The sequence below is a fragment of the Capsicum annuum genome, chromosome 10, assembly GCF_002878395.1.
Source record: "Capsicum annuum cultivar UCD-10X-F1 chromosome 10, UCD10Xv1.1, whole genome shotgun sequence".
In the NCBI taxonomy this organism is placed as follows: Eukaryota; Viridiplantae; Streptophyta; class Magnoliopsida; order Solanales; family Solanaceae; genus Capsicum; species Capsicum annuum.
This window is the reverse complement of record NC_061120.1, coordinates 110,678,596-110,703,799: the sequence shown is the minus strand read 5'-3', so window position 1 is coordinate 110,703,799 and position 25,204 is coordinate 110,678,596.

Sequence of the window (25,204 nt, the reverse complement as noted above, 5' to 3'; positions counted from 1 at the left end):
AGGGTTTGAAATACACTCAGGGTTAAAACCAAAATGGATACCCATATAAGGGGTCACATAAAAAAGAGTAGCCTAGGATCAAGCAAAAAATATACATCACGAGAGAAGATTTTGAGTGTACCAGAAAAATATTTGGGGATTCCTAAAAATCTTGGAGAGTGGCAAAAGCATACAAATAGTTTCATACAGTGTCGAAGCCCAAAATAGAAGCAATACCTTTTGGTGTAGGAGCTGATGAAGTAGAAACAAAAATATTATTTTCCCTATCAGCAACCTTAGAAAGACAATCCCTCTATATATGACCAATCAGACCATATTTAAAGCACTTGTTCCTCCTTTCTACACAAAAACCAAGGTGCACCTGACCACAAATTCTACAAGGGGGATATGAGGGAGCTGATTGAGCCCCACTAGCCTGAGGCTTGGGTCTTGGTGCTCTAAACCTACTATTATACTGAGAATGACGATCACCCAATGGATTTGGATAAGAAGCACTAGCCGTAGAGTAGGAACCAGAATTTCCCCATTTCTTCTTAGACTATTTTCCATCATCTCTACCACTCTGCTGCTGACTCCCACCTTGATCTGAGTAGAGAAACTTCTTATTTTGCCTTTCACACATATTCTCTTGCTTTTTATTTCTTTCTCTACTTGTTGTTTATAAACCACAAGTCTAGAGATGTTTATATCCTTGTTCAACAAGGTAAGGTTATTCTTCAAGATCAATTCATAGGAAAACACAGAGGCAAACTTTCTTATTCAACCCCTCATTCTAGAGACAAAATCCAGAGGACAACACAACATCTCATGGAACCTTAAGGAATACTCCTTTTCTATCATTCTACCTTGCTTTAAATTCATGAATTTCTTAGCCTTCGCCCTCCTTAACTCCTAAGGAAATAAGCGATTGAGAAAAGCACTGGAGAAGTCATCCCATAAAGAGGAATCAATATCATCACAATTAAGTTGTTCCCTCTCTTCATACCATTGGTATGCTACATCCTTCAACTGATAAGCTGCAACCTCTATACCCCACACATCAGTAGCATACATCACACAAAAAATCTTTTCCATCTCATCAATGGAGTTTTAAGGATCTTCCTCAACTTTAGAACTAGTAAAAATAGGAACAAACCTCATAAATTGTCCAACTCTAGTGGCCTCTAAAGATGGAGCAAAAAAGGAAACACGCTCAGCCTGGGAGGCTACCAACTTGTTAAGTAAGTGAATAGATTGGCAAATCTTAGCATTAGTCATGCTAGCTTGAATTTCTTAAGGAGGTATAGGCGAAATAGTAGAGCTCCATCATGAAAATTAGAAGCAGTGACCCTAGAATATGTCTGAACTCCTAGAGTAGCATAAGCTCCATTAACATTGTCCTCAAATAGGACAAAAGAGTTTCCATAAACATCAGATCTTCTGGGAGGTAGGATCTGAAAAGCAAACATACCAGAATAGAGGAGATTAAAGACCTTAGACTCTGCAACTCGAAATAGAACAAAAGGGAGGGTAACATTCCTAAATGCCTCATAGCCTCTCCCTTATAAGTGTGGTATACTGCACACCTATAAATGAGACTCCACTTGACATGGCTTTGTTGGACACCCAATGAAATCAAACCTAGGTTCTAATGTCATCTTTGTCATGACCTAAACTAGGGCCTATCCGTGATGGGTATCTCAAGTCCTATGTGGACCCGAGATCTCCTCTTGCACCTAACCAAACCAAACACTATATCCCTAACGTTGCATAAATTCTGAATATTTAATAAGATAGCATGCGATCAGATTAAAAAATTCAAAACATATCTATAACTGTAAATGGTCAAACGACTTACCAACACCACCCAATTCTATAGTAATCCAACGAAGCCTTCTAATAAGAACAAAAAACCAATCTTGGTCAAGACATGTTCCTGACTCTAACAGATGACAATGACAATACCAATGTTAATAATAATAGAACTCTCAACTCTAATTAATAATAAAAACTGATGAGATGTCTAAGTATTCCAATGTATGGAAGCTCACCACTTCACCACAACAAACTGATAAACTGAGCTGATCCGCCTTACTTGTTGTAGTGAAAAGTAGACTTGTATCGCAAGGGAAAACAACATTCAAAGATGGTTAGTGATATGACTACTATCATGAAACTCAGGGATAAGGGAGAAAAACATTGCCATGATCAACACTATAAAATCAATCAAAATCTAATGCACATAAGCATATGCATGTACATATATATACATCACATGTTGGGATAGGGAACATGGCATAATGTGCTCTTCCAAATTTTATACCAATGTTAATACTAATAATACTCTCAACTCTAATTAATGATAAGAACTGATGAAATGTCTAGGTCTTCCAAAGTATAGAAGCTCACTACTTCACCACAACAAACCGATAAACTGAGACGATCTACCTAACTCTTTGCAGTAAAAAGTAAACTTGCATCACAAGGGGATACAACATCCGGAGAAGGTTAGTGATATGAATAATAGCATGAAACTCAGGGATAAGGGAGCAAAATAATTCCATAATCAACACTATAAAATCAGTAAAAATCTAATGCACATAAGCATATACATATATATATATATATATTTACATATATATATATACATCACATGTTGGGATAGGGAAAAAGGCATAATATGCTGCTCTTCAAAATTTTAGCTTGGATTGTTGTAGCTCAACCATTATAACATATGAAGGCATCCACGGGCTATATAGGCCAAATTCTCCCCTAGTTGGTAGGGCCCTAATGAATGTCGTGGCATGAACCCAAGGGTATACATATGCATTATGAGGGACTCGAACCTTTCGGCATATCAAGGTGATAGAAGTACAAAATTATATAATACAATGCCAGGGAATCAAACCTCCCCATCAAATGATATTAATAAGAGGGGCTCGAACCACTTGGTCATGTAGACCCCCGCATCGGCAATCGCGGTTTCCACTATTGGTTCAGGACCTCCACTTTCACGACTAAGCTACACAACCCTCACTAAAGCCCAATTAAAAAAAGTAGAAGATACATTATTATTTATTGAACCATGATATACATTTAGGCAAACATTGTTTGTATCATCATACCAACTTCACTTGCAAGGTAATATCAACATGCCAAACTAATTACTTTTACTTTAGGAAAATTCACACCCCTTTGGTTCATAATGAATTAGCTTGGGGAACTATACAACCCCATAAGGTTCAAGTCAAAATCATTATGCTTTATTAACCTTTTTGCATCATTCAATAGTTCAAGAGTAGTTCAAAGTGCATATTTTTCATATTCAAAACCAATTTCACACGATGTGGTTGGGGTCATAACGACTTCAAATGTCATAAGTTTGGGAAATCACAATCCCTAGCTTATTCACCATTCCAATGCATCAAATTGATTTTAAAACCCTCATATAAACATAACCCATGCAGGGAAAGACATGAAACATCACATAAATAACATTCATTCAAATCCCTTACCCATGTTTTCTAAACCAACCTCAATACCATCTAAACAACACTTTAAGCTTATGTTTTTGGAAAATTAAAAATAAGTGAAGAGCAACATGCCTGAAATACCAAGTTTCACATAAAAGAATTCAACCCTTGAGCCCTTGGATGACTTACTTCTTAAAAATCCTAAGTATGGTTGTCTGAGAGACTTAAGAGAGCTTTGGAAGTGTTTAAGTACATTATGAATGAAAAATAACCACCTTAAGTTCTTTATGAATGTGAGGTTTTAATTGTGTGAAAAGGGAATTGTCCAAAGTGTCCTCAATTTAAAAATGGAAATTTAGTCGTCAGTAACTATGGGTCACTATATGACTCGTATAGACTCATTACGACTCACAACTAAGAGTCATAGCCAAGACAGTTTCTAGGAAACCCAAACACTAACGACCCTATGACTCAACTGATATGAGTCATAATGGGACCATATGAGTCATATGGTCCAGTCATAGTAAACCCAACAACCATTTGGGGAAAACACTGGACACCCTATAATTTACACCTAACAACTCATAACAAGTCCTTATGGCTCATTGTGATCCACTTATACTCAGATTAGAACTCAGCCACACTCTTACTAATTTTATTAAAATTTAGTCTAATGACTTATTAGGAGAGTCGTAGTCAAGACAGTAAGGATAAATTTTAGAAATTTAAAGGATAAAAATTCGAGGTATTATAATATGCGTAGCCCTTATTCCACCTTTTGCAAAAGAAAAACATAAGTTCTCTAAGAGGCACAGTGAGACTTTTTCTTATTGTTTTTCCACTCTCAAAAGATGTTTGTAAATAAGCTTAGAAATTGTTTATGTATTGTTTGGTGGGGGGAGAGGGTTCTTGCGTAGAGGATATGAAATGTAATTGATTGAAGTATATGCTTCACCAAACTTGCTCTACCTCCATAGCTAAACAATCTAGATTTCCAACCAGAGATCGTGGACACCACCTTACGAACCATCACTAAATAGTTATTGATTCTTTCCCTTCCAATATAGATTGGTCATCCATGGTATGTAATAGGGCTATGTATTTGTAGAAAACCTATTGTTGTCACAGGGGAAGGGAAAGCCTGATCAGGCAATAGGAAATGATTCTTGTCTTTATTAATAAGTTGACCATACACCTGTTCATATGCAGCTAATGTTTCCATGATCAATGTTAAGGTATTTCTTCTTCCAGTAGTTAAAATAATAACATAATACTGAGTCTACATGGAAACCATAATACTGAGGGTGATGACATAGGTTGTTCAAAGTTTTTTATAAGACTTTAGCCCCAATAATGAATAAGGCAGGTGAAAGGGGGTCACATAGTTTTAAACCCCTTGTAGAGTGAAAAACACATGCTTAATACCATTAACTATCATAGAATATCTATTGTTGGATAGGGTGATTCAAATCATATTAATGATAATCTCACCAAAGGAAAAACTTCTAAGGACTAGACAAGTGAATGATCAAGAGACCCTATCATAGGCCTTGGCCATGTCTAATTTTATGTGAGTATAATTTCCTAAACAATCATGATGTTTTCAATAATGCTCTTACCTTGCACAAAGCCTGAGTGGTTGGGTGGGATAAGAGTAGGAAGGATAAGAGTAAGCCTATGGTAAATAAGTTTGGAGATGACTTTATTGGTGAAGTTTCTTAGGATAATAGGTCTAAATTATGAGATCTTGTAAGGGTGGGATACTTTTGGGAGAAGGACCAAACAAGTTTGAGAAAAATATTTGCGCATAGATTTTCCACAAAGGAATGATACCACCACCTGAAGAAGATCGTGACTTATGATGTGCTAGCAAGACTGAAAGAACTTCCTATTCATGCTATCAGGACCATCTACTGAATGTGAATTTATAGAAAACACAACTTTCAATTAATCTAGAGTACTCATTGCTTGGTGAGATTTATTTTGTTCATCAGAGAGTAGTTTAGGATTACAAGATAACACCTCTTTCTTGATATACTCAGTTTTTCTTATAAAAATATCTTGAAAGTGCTTACAGGCAACAGTAACAATCTTAGAATCCCATTGAATCCAATCACCTTCCTTATTTTCAACTTTGTGTATAAGAAACCTTATCCCTCCCCTTTAATTAAAACATAAAAATAGATGGATTTGGCATCACTATCTTTAAACCAATGTAACTGAGTCTTCTGCTTTAATATAATATCTTCAACTTTTAGGTGTCAGATATATTCAACTTACAACCTATATAACTCTTGTTTGCTTTCATTTGTTCCATTCAACATCAGCTTCTCCTCTGCTACCTTAACCTTCTCTTCATAGATTTTTACATTAGCATAGATATATCAAAATTTAGCTTTAGATAAATGACTTAAGGTGGAGTTAATCTTTTCATCTTTTGCTAAAACCTCCACATATGTTCACCTGCACATGGTTTCAATCAACAAGTCTCTATAGTGCTCAGAAATGAGGGGTTATCAACTTCGAAATCTAGAAATTTAAAATATTTGGTATGAGAAGAAATCTTTTCTTGCATTTACAATAATAAGGGGTAGTGATTAGAGAATATAGAGGACAGATGAGTGTTAGAAGTCAGGAGCATTTTCTCTAACCATCCATTAGTTACTATTGCTTTGTCTAATCTTTCCATATCCTAAATTTAATACCTCTAAGATTAGACCAGGTGAACTTGGGACCATGAAAGTCACACTAAGTAAAACCACAAGCTTCAATAACCCCCAAAATTTAAAGCTTTTCCTCATTTCATAAGGAATACCACCCAATTTATCATCTACATCAATGATTACATTAAAATCCCCAATAGTGCACACGGTATAATAGTAGAGGCTAATTGAATCAACCTATTCCTTGGGGTCTTCACAGAGTGTCCCTATATCTGGACTAAAAAAATGTCAGAGGATATGATCGAGCAAGCTCTACATGAGTAATAAAGTATGTAACATGTTGATCACCAATATCAATAGCTTCATAAGAAACATCTTGGGACTAAAATATCAAAATATTTCCATTAGGGTTACAAGTAGCATACTCCATCTTGAGCCTCTTTTAGCCTTATGAAGATGAGTATTATTTGAAAAAAGTTCTAGAATTGAAACAAGGGACAAATGATGAATATAAATGATTTTTTGGTGTCTTTCCAAGATATCTTGGGTGCAAATACCCCTATAATTCCATATAATATGACTAATTGTTTGGATGACTGTTAGGAATGAGACCTAGTAAAAGATCTGCCTTTATAACATACATACTAGATAGTACTTGTTTGGACCAAAGAGCCCCTAGAGGAGAGGCGTTCCTGGAAAGAAATCAAAAACTTTATCTACAACTTTTTCCTGATCACCTAGGTTAAATAAATCAATAAATTTATCAGCATTACCTCCATCTTGTCCATCTTTTCCAGTGTCATCCATTTCGTCTTAAGAATGTATCACCCTATACTTATCCTCTGCCTCCTAAGAAGGAAGATTGAAGGAAGAGAATTGATGGGACTAATATATGTCTGATGTCTTAATTGGTGGTATAGAAGGAATAATAGGAAGGGGTTGATCAAGACCCTCTATAGATTACCAAGAACTTTAGCCACCTAGTTATTAGAACCACCATTATCCTAATAACCAGCAGTCTTAGTATTGATTGAGAATACGAAATATGTTGATAAGAAACACCACCTTGATCCATACCATTGGTATTTAACAAAGAACCTTCTACCTACAGGATAGAATTATTTACTTCTACCCCAACCCCTTACCCCCATAAGAACCTACATTATAAGAACTTTCCAATTGTTAGTTTTAGGAATAGAAAGCTAGCAACACATTTAACATAAACTGAACTCAGGCCTTGTCATAAGGGAAATCTTGAGCCTAACAAGGACTAGAGATCACCCTGTTAACCCAACCTCACTATCATATCAATCCACAAGTGTCCGATAAACTCTGAACATATAACAAAATAGAAGAAACAAGCCTAATAATCATAAATGAAGAAGTATCAAATCATCTATTAATGTCAACATACTAAACCAACATACCCAAGTACACGTGCATCCATAAAGCCTCTCCAAATCTGAAGTCAGTAATATATCGGGACATTCCCCCGACAATAGCAAAAATAAGTCTAAAACAAGTCTATGGCACAAGGTAAAGGACCATGAAATATATGCCTTCTTAATTATGGAAGCTTACCACTTAAATTCTAAAATAAGAACCATTCGAGAACCTGGTCACTACGTAGGAAGAGAAGAAGAATCTTCAGCCCCTGTATTGTGTAGGGATAAGGATAAAATAGTTCCATCATTCAACCAAGAAAATATATCATTTTCCATCACATATATATACATATGCATATATATAGTATCGAGAAAGGGAACAAGGCTTAGAATTCATTTTGAAACATTCGATCATGAAGCATGGAATAGGGAACTCTAACGTCCCACTTATATAGTTCAGAAACTTTGAATATCCCGATTATATTAAGCAAGTGGACTCTAAACTCAAGACATTTTGACCCTTTAAACCTCCTGGCCATATAAAGCAAGTGGACTCTAACCTCAAGATATTTTGACCCTTCTTAATCAACCTTAGGACTCTAACTCTTAGTCTATGCAATGATATCTATTTAATTCAATGCTTAGGAACTCTAAGCTATTTATCCAATTTAAATCACCAAGGTCACAATTTCAACACCATATATGCCCACAAGGTCTTCATGAAACCATTTGTCAACCATTTTATTTAATAGGCCAATGCCTTAGTCCAAATCATAATTCAAATGAATTTATCGTAACCCTTTTAAAATCATTCATCTTTCATCAAAATTCCTAAACCAAGCTTTAGTTCAAATCAAAATATAATTTTATGTTTAGGGACTCAAACACTTGTAATATGTAATACCCCAAATTTTTCCTATGTTGAATTTCTCCTCGAGAAGGTTAAGAAGTGACTTCCTAAGTGAGTATCATTTTAACCATAGATAATTTCTCTAATTTTAACCTTTTATCACATGAGAAATTTGATAAGATTTCCATCAATATAATATTTGCCCAAATCTAATATCTGGGCAAGAAGTTATGACTAATTTAAGTCCTAATCGTAAAACATCATTTTAGTGATTGGCACGTCGCGGAGAGGGTCTATTTGACAATTGTAAAATTCCGGTGGAACTCCGCGATAGTGGTACATCGAGGAGGACCTCAATTTCCTAATAGTCAAATTGTAGTGGCCCAGCATGATTGTGACGCGTCGCACTAAAGTTCCAGGTCCCAACCAATGGGATAACGGAATGGCTCCACGTTGCTGTGACTCCTAGATTTTTATTTGTCAATTTTCATTGAGCCACCATGATAGTGGTGCATTGCGGTGGCCCATAAAATTGGGTTCCCAGTTTAGTTTTTCCAGCTTCATATAGAAGTTAAAAAGGGAACTTTGGACTTTTTTCATGCCTCTTAAACCGTACAAACACCAAATTAAACTCATTTACAAGTATTCTATAAAGTTTTTCTCAAGTTTTCTCTCAACAAAAACCCTAAGTATCCAAAACCTCTTCGAAGAATCTCAAGAATCCACCACAGATTTTCTAAATTGAGTCAAGATTCAAGGTTCCCAAGTCAAGGGCTTCCAGAACCCTCATTCAAGAGTACAAATAGAGTCTCAAAATCTAGAGTTCATCCAAAGCTCCTAATTTAAGGAATGTGGGGTTTGAACAAGGACACTCCTTTGGTCCTTGTGCCCAGAAGCTATTTTAAATTATAAGAATATATGGTTTCATATGTTTTCTTATTAAAATTGAAGTATGGGTTTGTACCCTTTGTTGTTTTTATTGAGATTATGATAATTTCTATGTTTTAGAAATTGAGATACATAAGTATGTTGAGATTTTAATGCATAATGCTGGAATTCTAGATTTCTGTATGATTTATGAATCCGTATGATTCTAGTAAGCATTTTGATGAGTCTTAACTTCAGATTGAACCATGGGCCACTAATCCCTACTTGAGAATTGCAATTTTATGAGCTGTTGTGCTATAAGCACCTATGATTTGAGTACTTTGAGATTATTGAGAAATATTTGACCTTTTTGGCCCTTATAGAGTTGGAATCCACAATGATGTTTTATTAAAACAAATAGTAATACATTTTAGTCTTCAATATAGATCCTCAAGTTATTTGAGGTGGATTTTCTAAGAGTTTTGAGCTGAGTATGGGAGTAGTATTTTGCACTGAGTTGGTTATGATTCTGAGGTCTTATACCATAGGACTATGTGCCACTTTAGGACCGAGATTTATTCATCCGAGGCCGAGATAGTGATCACTGAGTTGAGGTTATACTCCCTGGCAAGAGTATGACGCCTCTTCCAAACATGAGGTTTCTTCCTTTGGAGGACAAGACATTGGACTCCATGTATCTCACATGGTTTAGGTCGGTTAGAAAAAACTCTCAAGTGTCCAAAGTTATATAATCACGAGTTCTAAGTGTCCCAAGTCTAAAAGAGTGCTAGAATTCCCCAGTGTTAAAATTTCCTAAAAGTTCTAAGTCCTTGAGTTTTAAAGAAGTTTTACTCTCCGTGAGATAAAAGAAGGAGATTGAAAGTATTGTTTAAAGTTCCTTTAGCCTTAAAGTATTGAGAATAAGAGGAGAGTAGAGATTTCAAAGTTAAGTATAATGACTCATGAGATTTGTATTTCATGTTTCACTATTAACGATTCATGAGAATTATATTTCAGATTTATTCAAGCTATGTGAGTCATTAATATATGCATGCATGATTTTATAAAGAGTAATGATAATGTTTATTTAAATGCATACACCCCCATATACTAAGTACATTCCCAAGTGCTGATCTACATATACGTCTATGTGTTACATTATATTATAATGTAGGTTCAGGTGCTCCATCCCAGCCTCGCCAGTGATTTTTGAATACCTTTGTCTACATCTCCACAGTGGTGAGTCCTCATAGTTCGAGGATCTATCTTCAGCAATTTCAGTATTTTAGTAGATATATTATTGCTTTCAGTTCAGTTTGAGTCAGTTGCGTACCTATCCCAATGACTCTCTAGTTCATGGAGTAGTAAAGGCTTTGTTAGACTAGATATCAAATTGTTAGTATGTAGAGATTTCTAGTTTTGTGGTCGTTTGGATCGACCATTTTATTTGTATTTCCTATTATTTGATATTACAGTACTAATGTTTTGTTTATTTTATCATGAATTGAGTTATTATATGTAGTAATAGGCTCAAAGGGTTATCTTAGGGCTACTGGTAGCCTTAAGCACCGTATGACGTCTTGGGAGGTAATTTTGAGTCGTTACAAACTTGGTATCAGAGCCTAAGGTTTAAGGAGTCCTAGAGAGTCTGACAAGCTGGGTTGAGTAGGGTCTTGATCATCAGTGTGAAGCGCGCCACATCTATGAGCAAGAGGCTACAAAATATTTTAGGAAAAAGTTTTTTCTTTCTTTCAGATTCTATCGTGCCTACAGTTGTTCCTCTCATCTAATAGTTCGTGCTTTCCTATTTCAGAAAATTCCTCCCCGAAGAGCGAACGCCCGCAGAAACGATAATGAGCAACCCCAGCCTATTGATCCGTTGAATGAGACAGTGTCTCATGCTGAGTTTCGGGTGGTCTTTTAGGTGTTAGCCCAAGATTTCACTGCCAATGTTCAGGCCAATAACTAGGTTGTAGTTGCAAATCAGCAAGGAGGTGATTTAGCTACTGCTAGGATTCGTGATTTTATGCGGATGAATCCGCCAGAGTTTTATGGGAATAAAGCAGGTGAGGACACACAATTATACCTTGAGGAGGTGAGAAAGATCACATAGGTAATGCATGTTTCTGAGGAAGAAAGTGTTGAGCTAGTATCTTACAGGTTGAAAGACATTGCTTATGACTAGGTTATAGCATGGAAGAAGGGTAGAGGTGAGGGTGTTGCTACTATGACTTAGCAGGTGTTCCAAGATGCATTCTTGGAAAAGTTTTTTCCGCTTGAGATGAGGGAAGCAAAGATTAAGGAGTTTATGAACTTAAGGTAGGGCTCCATTACTTTTAAGGAGTACTTCTTGAAGTTCAACAAGTTGGCCAAGTATGGGAGGCCTCAACATATTTTAACATTGGGGACATAAGGGTTTTGGGGTGGAAAATGTCTGGAATACTTGAGCTTAAAAGCTAAAAATTTGGTTGCAGAAGGGTATCACCCATCCCCCAATCTATACACTAGGGTATGACTAGTACCCTTAACTCATCCCCTAGACCTCACCTTGGATCTCTATACTGACCAACATACAACTATACAATACTAACTCTTATCTTAACATATTACTAGTACCCACCCTAGTCGTACCTTAGAAAGAATCTACTAGGCTAACTTAGGGCATCATACGACTTAGTAAAATACTACTCGTACCCTATCATACGCCTAGTATGATACCTAGTCATATCTTGGATAGATATCAACCGAACTAAACTAACTAACATACGAGAGAGTGAGTAATAAGCCGTATCTTAGCATACAACAAGTATTCTCAAACTGTACCTTGCCCAGAAACTCAAACTTAGGAAATTTTCTAAATGTCCAAAGCTATGGCATTTTAAAGTTAGTAGCATCATCAACAACATTTGGAACATTAGTACTAAAGACATTAAAACCATCAAAATCTTGCTGCAATAGTGTAAATAAATTGGAACTAGGTGAGTAAAATGAACATCATGCTTCATAGTAACACCAACTATTTTCTTGGAGATACAAGTTTGAAAATTCTATTTTGACCAGATAATGTCTCTACATCTATGGCTGAGCATTCCTTCATTCTTTCCTCTTTTGTGTCTACCACTGATCATTAATAATATCTTTACCTTTATCAATAGTAGAATGGGTAGGAGAGAGTATATGTTGTCGCTGAGACATATTCTTTAACTTAGAATATTTCACCTGATTCACTTGATGATTTTTCTACTGGATAAATTCACTCTCTACAGCTACATCCAACTCTTATCTTTCTTCCAGCAGCCTTAAGTTTTTGCTTAGTAGCATAGGCTCTGACAGTATGTACTTTATGTTTATAGTAGCTATAATAATCTAGCACTCTCGCATATTAAATAGAGTTCCACCTCCCTTCTTCATGATCATCCTCATCATATCCCATCTAGACATACTAGGGCCTTATTTTGGTAAGTTCAATCTGCAGCTTTACCTTTGCCATGCTATCCCTGGTCATCATATAAATGGCCAAGTCAAGGAACAAAACTTTCTCTATTAGAGATAATAGAGGTGTCACCACCTCAAAGCAATAATAATGCCAAAGTAATTCAGGTAAGACTGCCCAAATAGGTACCAAAGGTGTCTCCTCCTATGGATTAAATATGGGAGTCCACAACTGAAACCTTATCGTTTGCCCCTAAATATTTATTTTAACCTTTGACCAAAATGTGGAGTGATCAAACTTATTATGTAGATCAATGTACATGTGTATTAAATTTAAATGAGTATGTTTGACCTGTCCCCTTAACTTAGTCTACAAGATAAACTACTTTCTTCTCACCTTCATCTTAGGCATAGTGTTATAAAACTTACCAATCAATGTGAACCTAGACTTTTTATCTAATTTAATGATATAATCCTCAGGTTTAAAAACTACAGTTGGAAGGCCTTGTTTAGTAGTTATCTAGGGGGTTCAATCTGAATAAGCTTTGCCTTCATAGCTTCCTGAGCTCTCAGTTGCATGGCCAAAGAGTGAGAAACCCTAGGTGGGGGGAGGGAGGATCTGGGATATGAGAAGTTTTGGGCTAAGCTACATTTTGACTAGAAGCCTCTATACTTTTTGACACATTGGTATATGGAGCAACGAATTGTAAGGCACTTCTATGGGAGTACAATTAGGAATATAGGGGTGAGAATTACCCTCCTTATTACTCTACATATTACCTTAAAGATCCTTACTATGATTAGTTTTAGTAACATCCAGAACTCCTAGCATTCCATCCTTCAAATTGTAGGTGTTAACGCATGGGATAGGAGGCTTACCACTAGAATTGATCGTAATAACTGAATCTGCTACATCAACCATAGAAGTGCATGGAATATTGACTCATTATGTTATGAAAGACGATAAAATCACCTTATCTAACATATTCACCGAAATGACACTATCACTGGTAACCGTTTCTAGCTGCTCTTGAACCATAGAATTCTCCAAAATATTCTCAGAAATTGGTTCAAATTATAGTTGAAACATCTTCAAATTATGATCACAATTTACTCTATGGAACTCTAATTGTGCTTAAGAAATTATAGCCTGAGCCCAGTGCAATTGTTCCCCAAAAATAGATTCACTAACCCACTATTGTTCTGCAAATGCTGAAAAATATGGGGTAAAATTGTGGGTGAAGCCTTATGAGGGGAACATATACAAGCATGACACCACTAGTGAGAATTGTTCGGTGGCCGAAGAGGCTCCTCCGACAGTAGCGAAGACATTATGGCCACAACCAATGAGACTGACGGGAGCTAACTAAAAACTATCAAAGCGAGAGAAGTTTTTTAATAATTTGTAAACAAGCAACAAAACGTAATAATTTCTACCTTAACAAATTAAGTCAAGTAAATAATGAATTACTTTTAAACAAATGGTGTTCAAATCAATTCAAATACAATGAATCCCAACACAAAATTTACCACTTTCTCATAAACATTTTATTATTGTACAACTAAAAAGCATTTAATTTGTCAAGTACAATATCAATAACCCGGACCACACAAAAATCCAAATGAATATCAATGTAACCCGATTCACTCAAGGAACCATCAAACTCTATAAATTACCATGTACACATATTTTATAGGTTGTATATATCCCTACTATCCATGACCTATATGGGATGAGCTCAGTTGATTTACAAAATAACCTAAACAACTAGTGTTTGCCACCCTTATTGCAAATCAAGTGTTATCCCACCTTTCTTCAAATGTTCCAACCTTTATTCTCCCTTAAATCAAACAATTCAATCATGATTAACCTTTATCCGATTGATCACACAACAAATTCAATATAATAAAACAAATACAACATATAATAAATGAATCAAACACCTTATGAAACAAATAAGGTCCTTTTTAATTAATCTCATTATAAATTATCGATTTTCAACTTGAATTTGCAATTAACAACTTCAAAATTCATTAGCATGTAATGCAACAAATAAATAAATAGTTAGTTAACATGCACACATACAATCAATTTTAGTTTTAATAATAATTCAACCATCACCTACCTCAATCTAAGACTTGCAATATTCTAACTAGCATGAGCCTTTCCCTTTCTCGTAGCTTAGTCTTGATTTCAATCTAAAAGCTACACATAGAACACAATTCAATTGATGTTCCAACAATTCTAGGTATTATAACCTAAATTCATAACCCTAAGATCAAGTTCATGACAATTTCCTCATTCCATGGTTTTCCTACCTTTCATTCTACTTGAATTCATTCTACATCACATTAAAAATGTGAATTCTAGCATAGGAAATCAAAACCTAATAATTCTTGGTCAAATTAAAAAGTTTATACCTTTTTTGACTACACTGCATCAGAAAATCAACCTAGGTCATGTTTAATACCTCTACCATGATCATAAACTAGATATAGTCAGCATTAATGAGTGAAAATCTAATTTGATTGGTGAAATAGCATACCTCAATGGAGGAATTCTCAAAGAAATTAAGAGGAAACACACAAAATAACCCTATGCAAACCTTTAAACATTCTTGGAATAAAAATAAAGTTTTAGTCCAATAACTATTATTTGTTGTGCTTAGCACACTATAAAGACCCGATCCGCACTAGCACCATCGCTAAAGAAGGATCTAGTCACTATAGTAGAATTGACCTATCTTGACTTCTGCTATATAGCATAAAATTCCCGTTATACCAGGGCTAAAGTAGAGGCATACCACTTGCGATAGTGATGTAGGCGAGATAGTGAGTTCGACAGCTTCCCAAGGTTTCCCTGATTTTAGAACATACTCTTAGATTTTCACCAACCAAACTAACCTCTTTATGTTAATGGTTATTTTTGGAGTTTTGCTAACCCAAATTTAGTTCAAAAAGTTTCTACAAACTCGTTACATCTTATTAAACACATTATAATCCTAAATCATAGGACCGATACCCTGTATATTGCAAAATTTACTTAGACCACATCACACCTGAAATTCATCTATAGTAGCCTAGCTTGAAATTTTCAACACCTTATATGGGAGAATCTTAGTCCAAATTTTTGCATGATAAGTTAATCACACAACATACACTAATTTACCAACAAGAAAAATAAGGGGAATACTAACAAGAAAAAGTAACTAAATCCTTAGACAAATGAGGGTACTTGCTATGTATATCCTATTTAATCACCCAAGTCTCTTCAAAAGGACGGTGCTTTCAATTGACTTTCACGGACCTAATCTCCTTTGTCCTTAACTTTCAAACATCTCAATCAAGAATTGCCGCAAGTTCCTCTTAATAAGAGAGGTTCTTGTCAAACAAAATTGATTCCCAATGAATGAAATAAACACCATTGGTACTTCTTAAGAATAAAAACATGAAACACCAAATTGGCTCCTAACAAACTTGGACAAAATGCAAGGTTGTAAGCCACCGATCTAACATAATCATGAATCTCGAATGGACCAATATACTTGGGAGTAAGCTTGCCCTCTTGCCAAATTGCATCACTCTCTTTGTGGGAGAAACATCAAATAGCACATGTTCACCCTACTTAAAGAACTTGTATCTTACCTTGTGATCCACAGACTCTTTCAATCTAATTTAGGTTGTTACCAACTTATATTTAATAAACCTTACCTTCTTTTGAGTTTTTTTAAATAAGTCATTGCCCAAAGATTTCATATTACCCATATCAAACAAACCTATGGGTGATCTGGATAACGTTTCATTATAGCACAATAAGTCACGATACATCTTTGTTGCTTCGGAATGTATAGAATATTTGGATCCATGAGATTCCACTAGCACACTACGAACCATTTTGTCAATACAGGGTGTGTACAGACACAAACCTTCACCTTTAACACACCACTAGCATGAAGTATGGCCTTTTGGGACTCACCATACAATACCTTATTACTAATCTTATTTAGCTTTATATCTTCCAACTACTTAGCCTTAATCTGCTTCAGGAATGGTAACCTTGCCTCAACACTATCCAACACTCCACCCCTTTCAAACACCCAAATTGCATAAACTCTATTACTAGAGTTTGAATCTCTCTAGATAAAAGTTTCCTTGTTACTTTAAAACACACCAAACTTTCTATGCTTATCTATTTTTTGTTGAATTCATCTACCACCACATTGGCCTTTCTTGGATGATATTGGATTGTCACATCAGAATTTTTAGTAACCCTATCCACTGCCTTTATTTTTAATTTAATTTCTCTAACTGAATACATTCCGTAAGCTATAATGGTCTATGAAAACCTCATACTTGACACCATTAAGTAGTGTCTCCATATTTTTAGTGCAAAAACCACCACTGCCATCTCTAAGTCATGATTTTTGTAATTTTTCTTATGCATCTTTAGTTGCCTTAGAGAACATGCTATCATATACTTATCCTATATTAATACAACATCCCAATCTAGTATATAAAGCATCACTAAATATTGTAAAGTCCTTAATGTCAATGGGCTAACCAAGAATAGGAGTTACCGTTAGAAGAGACTTGAGCTTTTAAAAGTGCTTTTTAAATTTGTCAGGCTAAAGAAAAGGTACCTCCTTCTAATTTAGTCTTGTTAGTTGAATTGCAATTGAGGAAAAACCCTTGACAAATCTCCAAGAATAGCCATAAAGAACTACAAAGTTACGAACTTTAGTCACAAAGATTGACCTAGCTCAATTATTAACCATATCAATCTTTTGGGGATCTACCATTACCTCCTTTTCAGACCCCACATGCCCTAAAATAGACATAGATGACATCTAAAACTAATAGTTAGAGAATTTTTCATAAAGCTTCTTCTCTCTTAATATATCCAAGATAATGTACAAATTCCATGCATGCTCTCTCTTTACTCTTATAGTAAACCAAATTGTCAGCAATAAATATAATATCAAATGAGTCCAAGAAGATTTAAGGATACCATTAATCAAACTCATGAATGTGTCAGTGCATTAGTTAACCCAAAGGACATTACCAAAAATTTGCAATACCAATAACAAGTTTTGAAAGTTGTCTTAGGAACATGCTCAGACCTAATTTTTAACTGATGAAGATTTGAGCTTAGATCTACCTTAGAAAACACTGAACCACCATCCAACTAGTTAAGCAAATCATCTATTTTAGACAATAGGTTTATTTTGAGTGGCTACCTTAATCAATTGATAATAACCTTGACACGACCAAATTTCTCAAGTCATGATGGCGCCTACCTTATAACCAAAAGTAGGCAAGCCAAGCCATAGCCTAGAACATTAGGTAATGAGCTAACGGGAAAAAACTAGAAAAGACCACTTATAAGAATAACAGTAATAATAGTAGGCAAAAATCAGAAAGAAAACATATAAAGTATATCAAAACAAGAGAAGAAAAAAGACCAAAATAAACAAATGAATCCCTTCCAAGATATGTTAAGGTCGGTACTAGAGCCACTACAAAAATTACCCAAAGTAATAGATATAATCAAAAATATGTGCAGTATATACAATCTGCCTTGAGCACAAAAGACTAATCTAGAGGGGATTGAGAAGGATTGTCCTTGGATGATAAAAAGGTCACCTTGTTCCAAATTAGCACTGAAAGGGAGGAACCACTTTAATGTCGTGTGCTAGTACTTAGATCTACATCAAGGAAAATATGTAAAAGTATAGTATGAGTACCAAAGAAATAGGTACTCAGTAAGCATAATCGATCGACTAAGCTTAATACGAGAAAAGTATAACTAAAATGTAAGGGTGTAATATAAGTCAATTGTAAATGGGGATAAAAGGGTACACAACTATAAAGTTATGGAAATGTGATAACAGAATAAGTATAAGAGACACAGGAAAATAAACAATGCAGTAATAAAAGAAAAGTCAAACATAAACTAACAAGGCCACTAGAAGCCCACTAGGCACTCTGAAGTAGACAATAAACTCAACTGTGCCCCCATAAGCCTATGGGACACACTAGTAATAATTTTAAGAAAAAAGTGTAAATAACTAAAACCAAATTAACCTTATGAAATCGTAGTAACCATCCAAATGTGCACTGATCATGAACCGGCACCAATGTGTAGTAACAAGAGGCCAGATACTGGGCTCAAACTGGTTGTTGTGGATAATAACAAGAGGCACTATGCAAGATTCAAATTACAAAGAGTGGGTAATAAAGAGAGTCCACATACATGATATACATAGATCTCATACTCAAATATTGGACTCGAAGCAGAACTTAGAGGAACTACAACATCATCACAACAAAATGCCAGACTCAAACTGAAACTCATAGTAACCATACCCAATAGTAAAATTAAAAAACAACCTATATCATAACCAATGCCAAACTGGTACCAAAATTTACAATCAATGATAGAAATAAAGTAAATGTTGAATCTAAATAGAATCTAAATTACACTTAAATAATTATTCACAAATCTTAATTGAAAAGGGAAAAATCCAAGGCAACATAACTTGATTTCACATTCTAAAGTGATAGATGATACATCATATAAGAAGATAAGATACCAAAAGATACTAGAATGGGGTCTTAACTGAATAAATAAGGCATGACATATGTATTAATGATACACAAACTATAATTACTTGTCCAAAACTAGCATAATAGTTCATAATTATTGTTAATAAGCTCAATATAGAGGTAGGGTAAGCCTAGACTACCTGGACGCAAAAGCTAAAAACCTCTCCGGAAAACCTCCAAATAGTGCCCTACTAGACCCCGAGCTTGAACAACTTGATGTAGATAATCAATTTTATTTTTGGAAACCAAATAATTCATCAACAATATTTCCAATGAAGCTTCCTTATTGAACCAAAATGTCTAAGATTAGGTGACTACGTCCTATAAATTAATGGAAAAAATTACTGAAAAAAGATTATAAATGCCAAAAGTGAATTCACTACTTACACTACATATATTATTAAATGAGATAGGCGGTGGCCTTATCAATTATATGAAAACTCATAGTTGCTATCTATTAAGTGTATAATGTTAGAAAGGCCATAATACTTTAATTACTAGACAAATGTAAAAAGCATAATGTGTGGTCTTTTAATGTTAATTACACGTTGTGGTGTTGTTGTCACGACCATATACTTATCTTGATCATGTAATCACAAATGAGAATTTACTTGAATATTGCGTAGGTTCATGATAAAATAAATATCATGTTTTTAATATATCATAATTAACAGAAAATAATCTCTAATAAAACCTCTATTATATAATAATAATAAGATTTTAACATATTTAGATTAACTATCTTCACTTAAAATATTAATAGACTATAAAAGCTAATATAAATTAATACAAAAATTTCATTAAAAAAGAATTTTATACAAATTAAAAATATTTTAGAGGGGTAGTAAATTATATTGCTACCAAATGCCATTTTACATTAAATATTCCATAATATATTTGATATTACTAAAATTCTTAAACGAACCGCCCAAAAATCAAACTATTAGTCCCAGCAGGTCATAAATAACTAGGGCAATTATAGAAAAGCTCTAGTCCCCAAAAATTATTAGAACAAGAAAAATGACTGTGAGGGTCATTACAATATCCACTACTAAAAGGACTTTCATTTAGAAAGTAAACAAGTAAATACCCTAGGGATCAAATAGGTAGGGATACATGGCCCACATATTGTGTTCGGTCTCCTAGGTAGCCTCCTCCACTGGATAGTGACGCCACTGAAATTTAACCATTGGAATATCCCAGGAGCGCAACTATCTGATATCTCTAGCCAAAATGTACACTAGTTTCTTTAAAGATGCCAACTTTTCGTCCAACTGAACTGAGTCCCACTAAAGTACGTGCGACTCATCTAGAATATATAGTTACAACGTAGATAAATGGAACACTAGGTGGATGGTTGGAAAGGCAGGAGGTAATTCCAACACATATGCTACCTCTCTAACTGTCTATAGATCTCAAAGGGTCCAATATATCTAGGGCTAAGCTTGCCCGTCCAACCAAATCTTGTTATGCCTTTTATAGGTGATACCCTCAAGAAGACCCTATCACCAACTCTGAACCTCAATGGATGATATCTCTAGTTATCATAACTCTTCTGTCTACTCTGAGCTACTCGTAGTCTATCCTAAATCACCCAAACCTGGTCCAATGACTCATGAATCAAATCTGTCCCACAAAGCCTCGCCTTAGAAGTCTCAAAAAATCTAATAGGGTATCAATGTCGTCTACCATACAATGTCTCAAATTATGCCATCTAAATACTTAAATAGAAGCTATTATTATTTTCAAACTCTACCAAAGGTAGAAACTGATCCTACTAACCCCTAAAATCTAACTCACAAGAATGGAGCATGTCTCCACACCCTAGATAGTCCGCTTTGACTGCCAATCAGTCTTGGGGTGAAAAACAGTGCTAAGGTCAACCTGGGTATCCAACTCTTCATACAATTTTCTCTATAATCTACAAGTGAACTAAGACCTTTGTTCTGAAATAATAAACACACATATCCTATGTAAGCAAATTACCTCCTGAATATAAACATGGGCTAACCTCTCAATGTTGTAGAAAACTTGAATAAGAATAAAATATGTATACTTGGTCAATTGATCCACGATTATCCAAATGCTATCAAAACCATGAGAAAGGAAAGGCAACCCACCTACTAAATCCATCATAACTCGCTTCCACTTCTATACAGAAATGGGTAGCTACTTAAGTAATCCACCAGGTCTTTGATGCTCGAGTTTTACTTACTAAGAACTAAGGCATCAAGCCCCAAACCCTGCTATATCTTTCTACATTCCACCCCACCAGTAATGTTGCCTTAAATCTCTATACATTTTAGTTTTACCAGGGTAAATAAAGTATATGGAGATATGATCCTCACAAAGAATCAACTAAATCAAATCTCTAACTCATGGAACACGAATACAAATATCAAACCTCAGGACATCCTCAGAATCTAAGGTAGGCCTTCCAGACTCACCCCTCAACACCTACCCTTAAATTCTATGAAGCCTACTATCATCAAACTAATGACCCTAAATCTACTCCAACAAGGTAGATCTGGCCTCAACACTAGCAGTGATCCTCGAAGGGTCAGAAATATCCAAACTAACCATCAAGTTAGATAAGGAATAGATATCCAAAGCCAATAATAGTGGAGAAACTAAAATGAATACTAAGCTATCCATACTCAATGACTTTTAGATCAAGGCATTTGTTACCATATTTACCTTGCCCAGTTGGTACAGAATAGAGATATCATAGTCCTTCAACAACTTAATACGTCTATACAGCCTCTAATTAAGCTCCTTCCGGGTCATAATATGTTGAAGAGTATAGTGATCAGTAAAGATCTCACAGCGAACCCCATATAAGTAATGCCTCTAAATCGTAAGCACAAATACTACTATTGTAAACTCCAAGTCATTAGTAGGGTAGTTACAGTTATACACTATAATCTGCCTCGATACATATGCAATAACAGAGCGTCTATATATTAGAGAACACCCTAGACCAATACTAGATGCATTATAGTAGATAGTAAAACGCTTACCATTAAATGGACAAGTCAGAATTAGATTTGATGTAAAAAATGCTTTAGCTTTAGAAAGCTTGCCTCACAACTCCTAAACCACTGAAAGAAAACCTCCTTCATGGTTAATCTAGAAATAGGGGCTACAATAGAAAAAACCCTCAATGAACTTCCTATAGAAACCTTCCAACACAGCAAAATCGTGAACCTTAGTAGGTCACATAGGCCTAGACCAACTATGAGTAGCCTCAATCTTTGTTGGGTCGACTTTATTATTGTCTTTAGACTCAACGTGCCAGAAGAATGCTATAGTATCTACCCAGAAATTGTACTTTATAAACTTGACATAAAGCTGGTGATATCTTAAAGTATGGAGCACAATCCTTATTCTTCACGGTAACCTTATTGAACTGCCTGTAGTCGATACACATACGCATAGAGCCATAATTCTTCTTTACAAATAGAATGGGAGAACCCTATGGTAACATACTCAATCTAATAAAACCCATAAATAAAAGATCTTAAAACTAACTATTTAGATCCTTTAGATCAGCAGGAGATATATGATAAGAAACTATAGAAATAGGTTGGGAGCCTAGATCGAGGTCAATAATAAAATCCATATCATGCTCAAGATAAAAGATAGGTCAGTTAATAAAAACACATCAAGAAACCCATATATAACTAGGATAGAGTCAAGTAATAGACTCTCAACAATAACATCCCAAACATATGCAAGAAATGACTCATAACCTCTTGATATCAATCTCCTAGCTTGAATTTAAGAAATAATCCCTGTCAGTGCATGACTAATAGAACCCTACCACATAACTGGAAGTTCTCCAAATAAGGTTAAGGTAATGGTCTTAGAAAAATAATCTAAGACTGCATAGTAAGAAGATAACCAATCCATACCGAGAATCACATCAAAATCAACCATATCTAGGATAATAAAATTAATTTAAGTGTAAAACTCTAAAAAAATCACCAAGATCTATATACCCAATCCACTACTAAAAAACAACCTATGGGAGTAGCTAAACACAATGGTACAGATAAGGAAATCGATTATAAACCCAACCGAGATTCAAAATAAGAAAAAATATATAAAAATATGGAAAAAGGATCAAATAAAGTTGAATCTGTATGATGGCATATGGAAATTATACCTATGATCACAACATCTGAAGCCTCAACCTCTGTCTACCTGATACAGCATATGAGTGACCCTTGATGAGTGGTGAATCGACCACTCAATTATACTCTACATTCATGCATATTACTATGACTTGAAATAATAAGTAAGACATAATTTGTGAATAAATACACTAATATTCACATTTTTTAGGCACAAAGATAATAAGATGGAAAGATGTGGATTGGAGCTAAAAAAGAAACAAAAGAGAAGAGCGGAGTGCAGTTGAAGACCTGGAGCAAAACATAGCCTCAGTTATCATGATCGTGGTCCTTTAACCTCGGTCACAGTTAGTCAAGATAGTTAAGATACCCAGATTGCATGGAATTGCCCGTGGTCACAGCAGATGCGATAGTGGCAAAACTAGTGCGATCGTGGGCTTGCAAAAAATTAGCCCCAGGGAAAAGATGTAAATGCACACAGCTGTTCCCAAATATGCCCTAATGAAGACTCAAACCTTATCAACATTGTACATATTCTACAATTCCTAATTATTGAGAATTGTTCTAGCTCATAGCCTTCATCCTTTGAGAAGAAAATATTGTATTAATTTTTGGTAAGAATACATTGGAGTAGCTTCCAAGTGAAAGATTAGCTAACTCCCATTGAAGATTTGTAGATATTCAAAGTTTAAAATAACATTCACATATTCTTTCATAGATCTAATCAATGGAGGTTATTGGGTATATCTTGCTTACTCTTCTATGTGTAGTTAGTTTTTTCTCTTAGGATTAAGCTATATTAGGGGGTAAATACATATGGGATGTGATTTGTTTATGAATTTACTAGTTTTTGATGTTTGGTTCTACTATTTATTATGTAAATTGGTTGGGATTTAAGGTTGAAAGCCCAAAACACCCAAATGGGTTTGATTGATGCAAATCCCAACCTCTTGAAAGCTCAAACCATACTTCAAAGACGGGTTTGGGTGAACTTTAGGATCCCTCATCATCTTTGAAAGAGGAATGTGGGAACCAAGGCAATACCAAGATAATTATTGGGTTTAGTTTGCTAGTTTTCACTATCTTAGACATAAGGGTGATTATGAAGTTAACTATACTTAGGGAACCATTATAGAAATAGGGGTGTCTAATAGAGATATTAGGTAGTTGTGATTGAAGCATTGATTAGGTACTCAAAAGGTTCAATGAGTGACACCATTGAGGTTTTGTTGAAAAACTAGCCTCAAGGATATCCATCCTAGCCTACCATATCACTAACATTTAGAATTTGCATCAAGTCATCACACACCTATGCATAAGTTGCCCATAGGAAGGCATAATCCCAGGAACTGTGCCTAATTAATTAGACTCTAATTATTCATAGTCCTAAATTAATACTTGAAAACCCTAAAAAGAAATACTAGTTGTGATATTTTCCAAACCCCCTATTTTTATCTTCTTGTACTCTAGGTTAGAATTTTTCAAGTATACATTGTTCCGGGCTAATTTGATAGCCACTCACATTATTTTTCGTGAATTCAACCCTAACTCAAACATTTGGTAAATATATTGACGATGACTACAATGCACTTAAATTGACGTGTAAGTTGAACTTATCAAAAAATGGCACCATTGCCAGGGAATAATTTGGCATATTGAGTAAGTTTAGAATTTTAGATTACTTATTTAAATTCAAACTTGTAAATAAGTGTTTGAGATTTTCTTTTTGCTTCTTTTGTTAGGTAGATTTTTTATTTACTTTTCTCTATGGCATCTCAAAACTACTATGATTTTGGTAGTTGAAAATCCTATC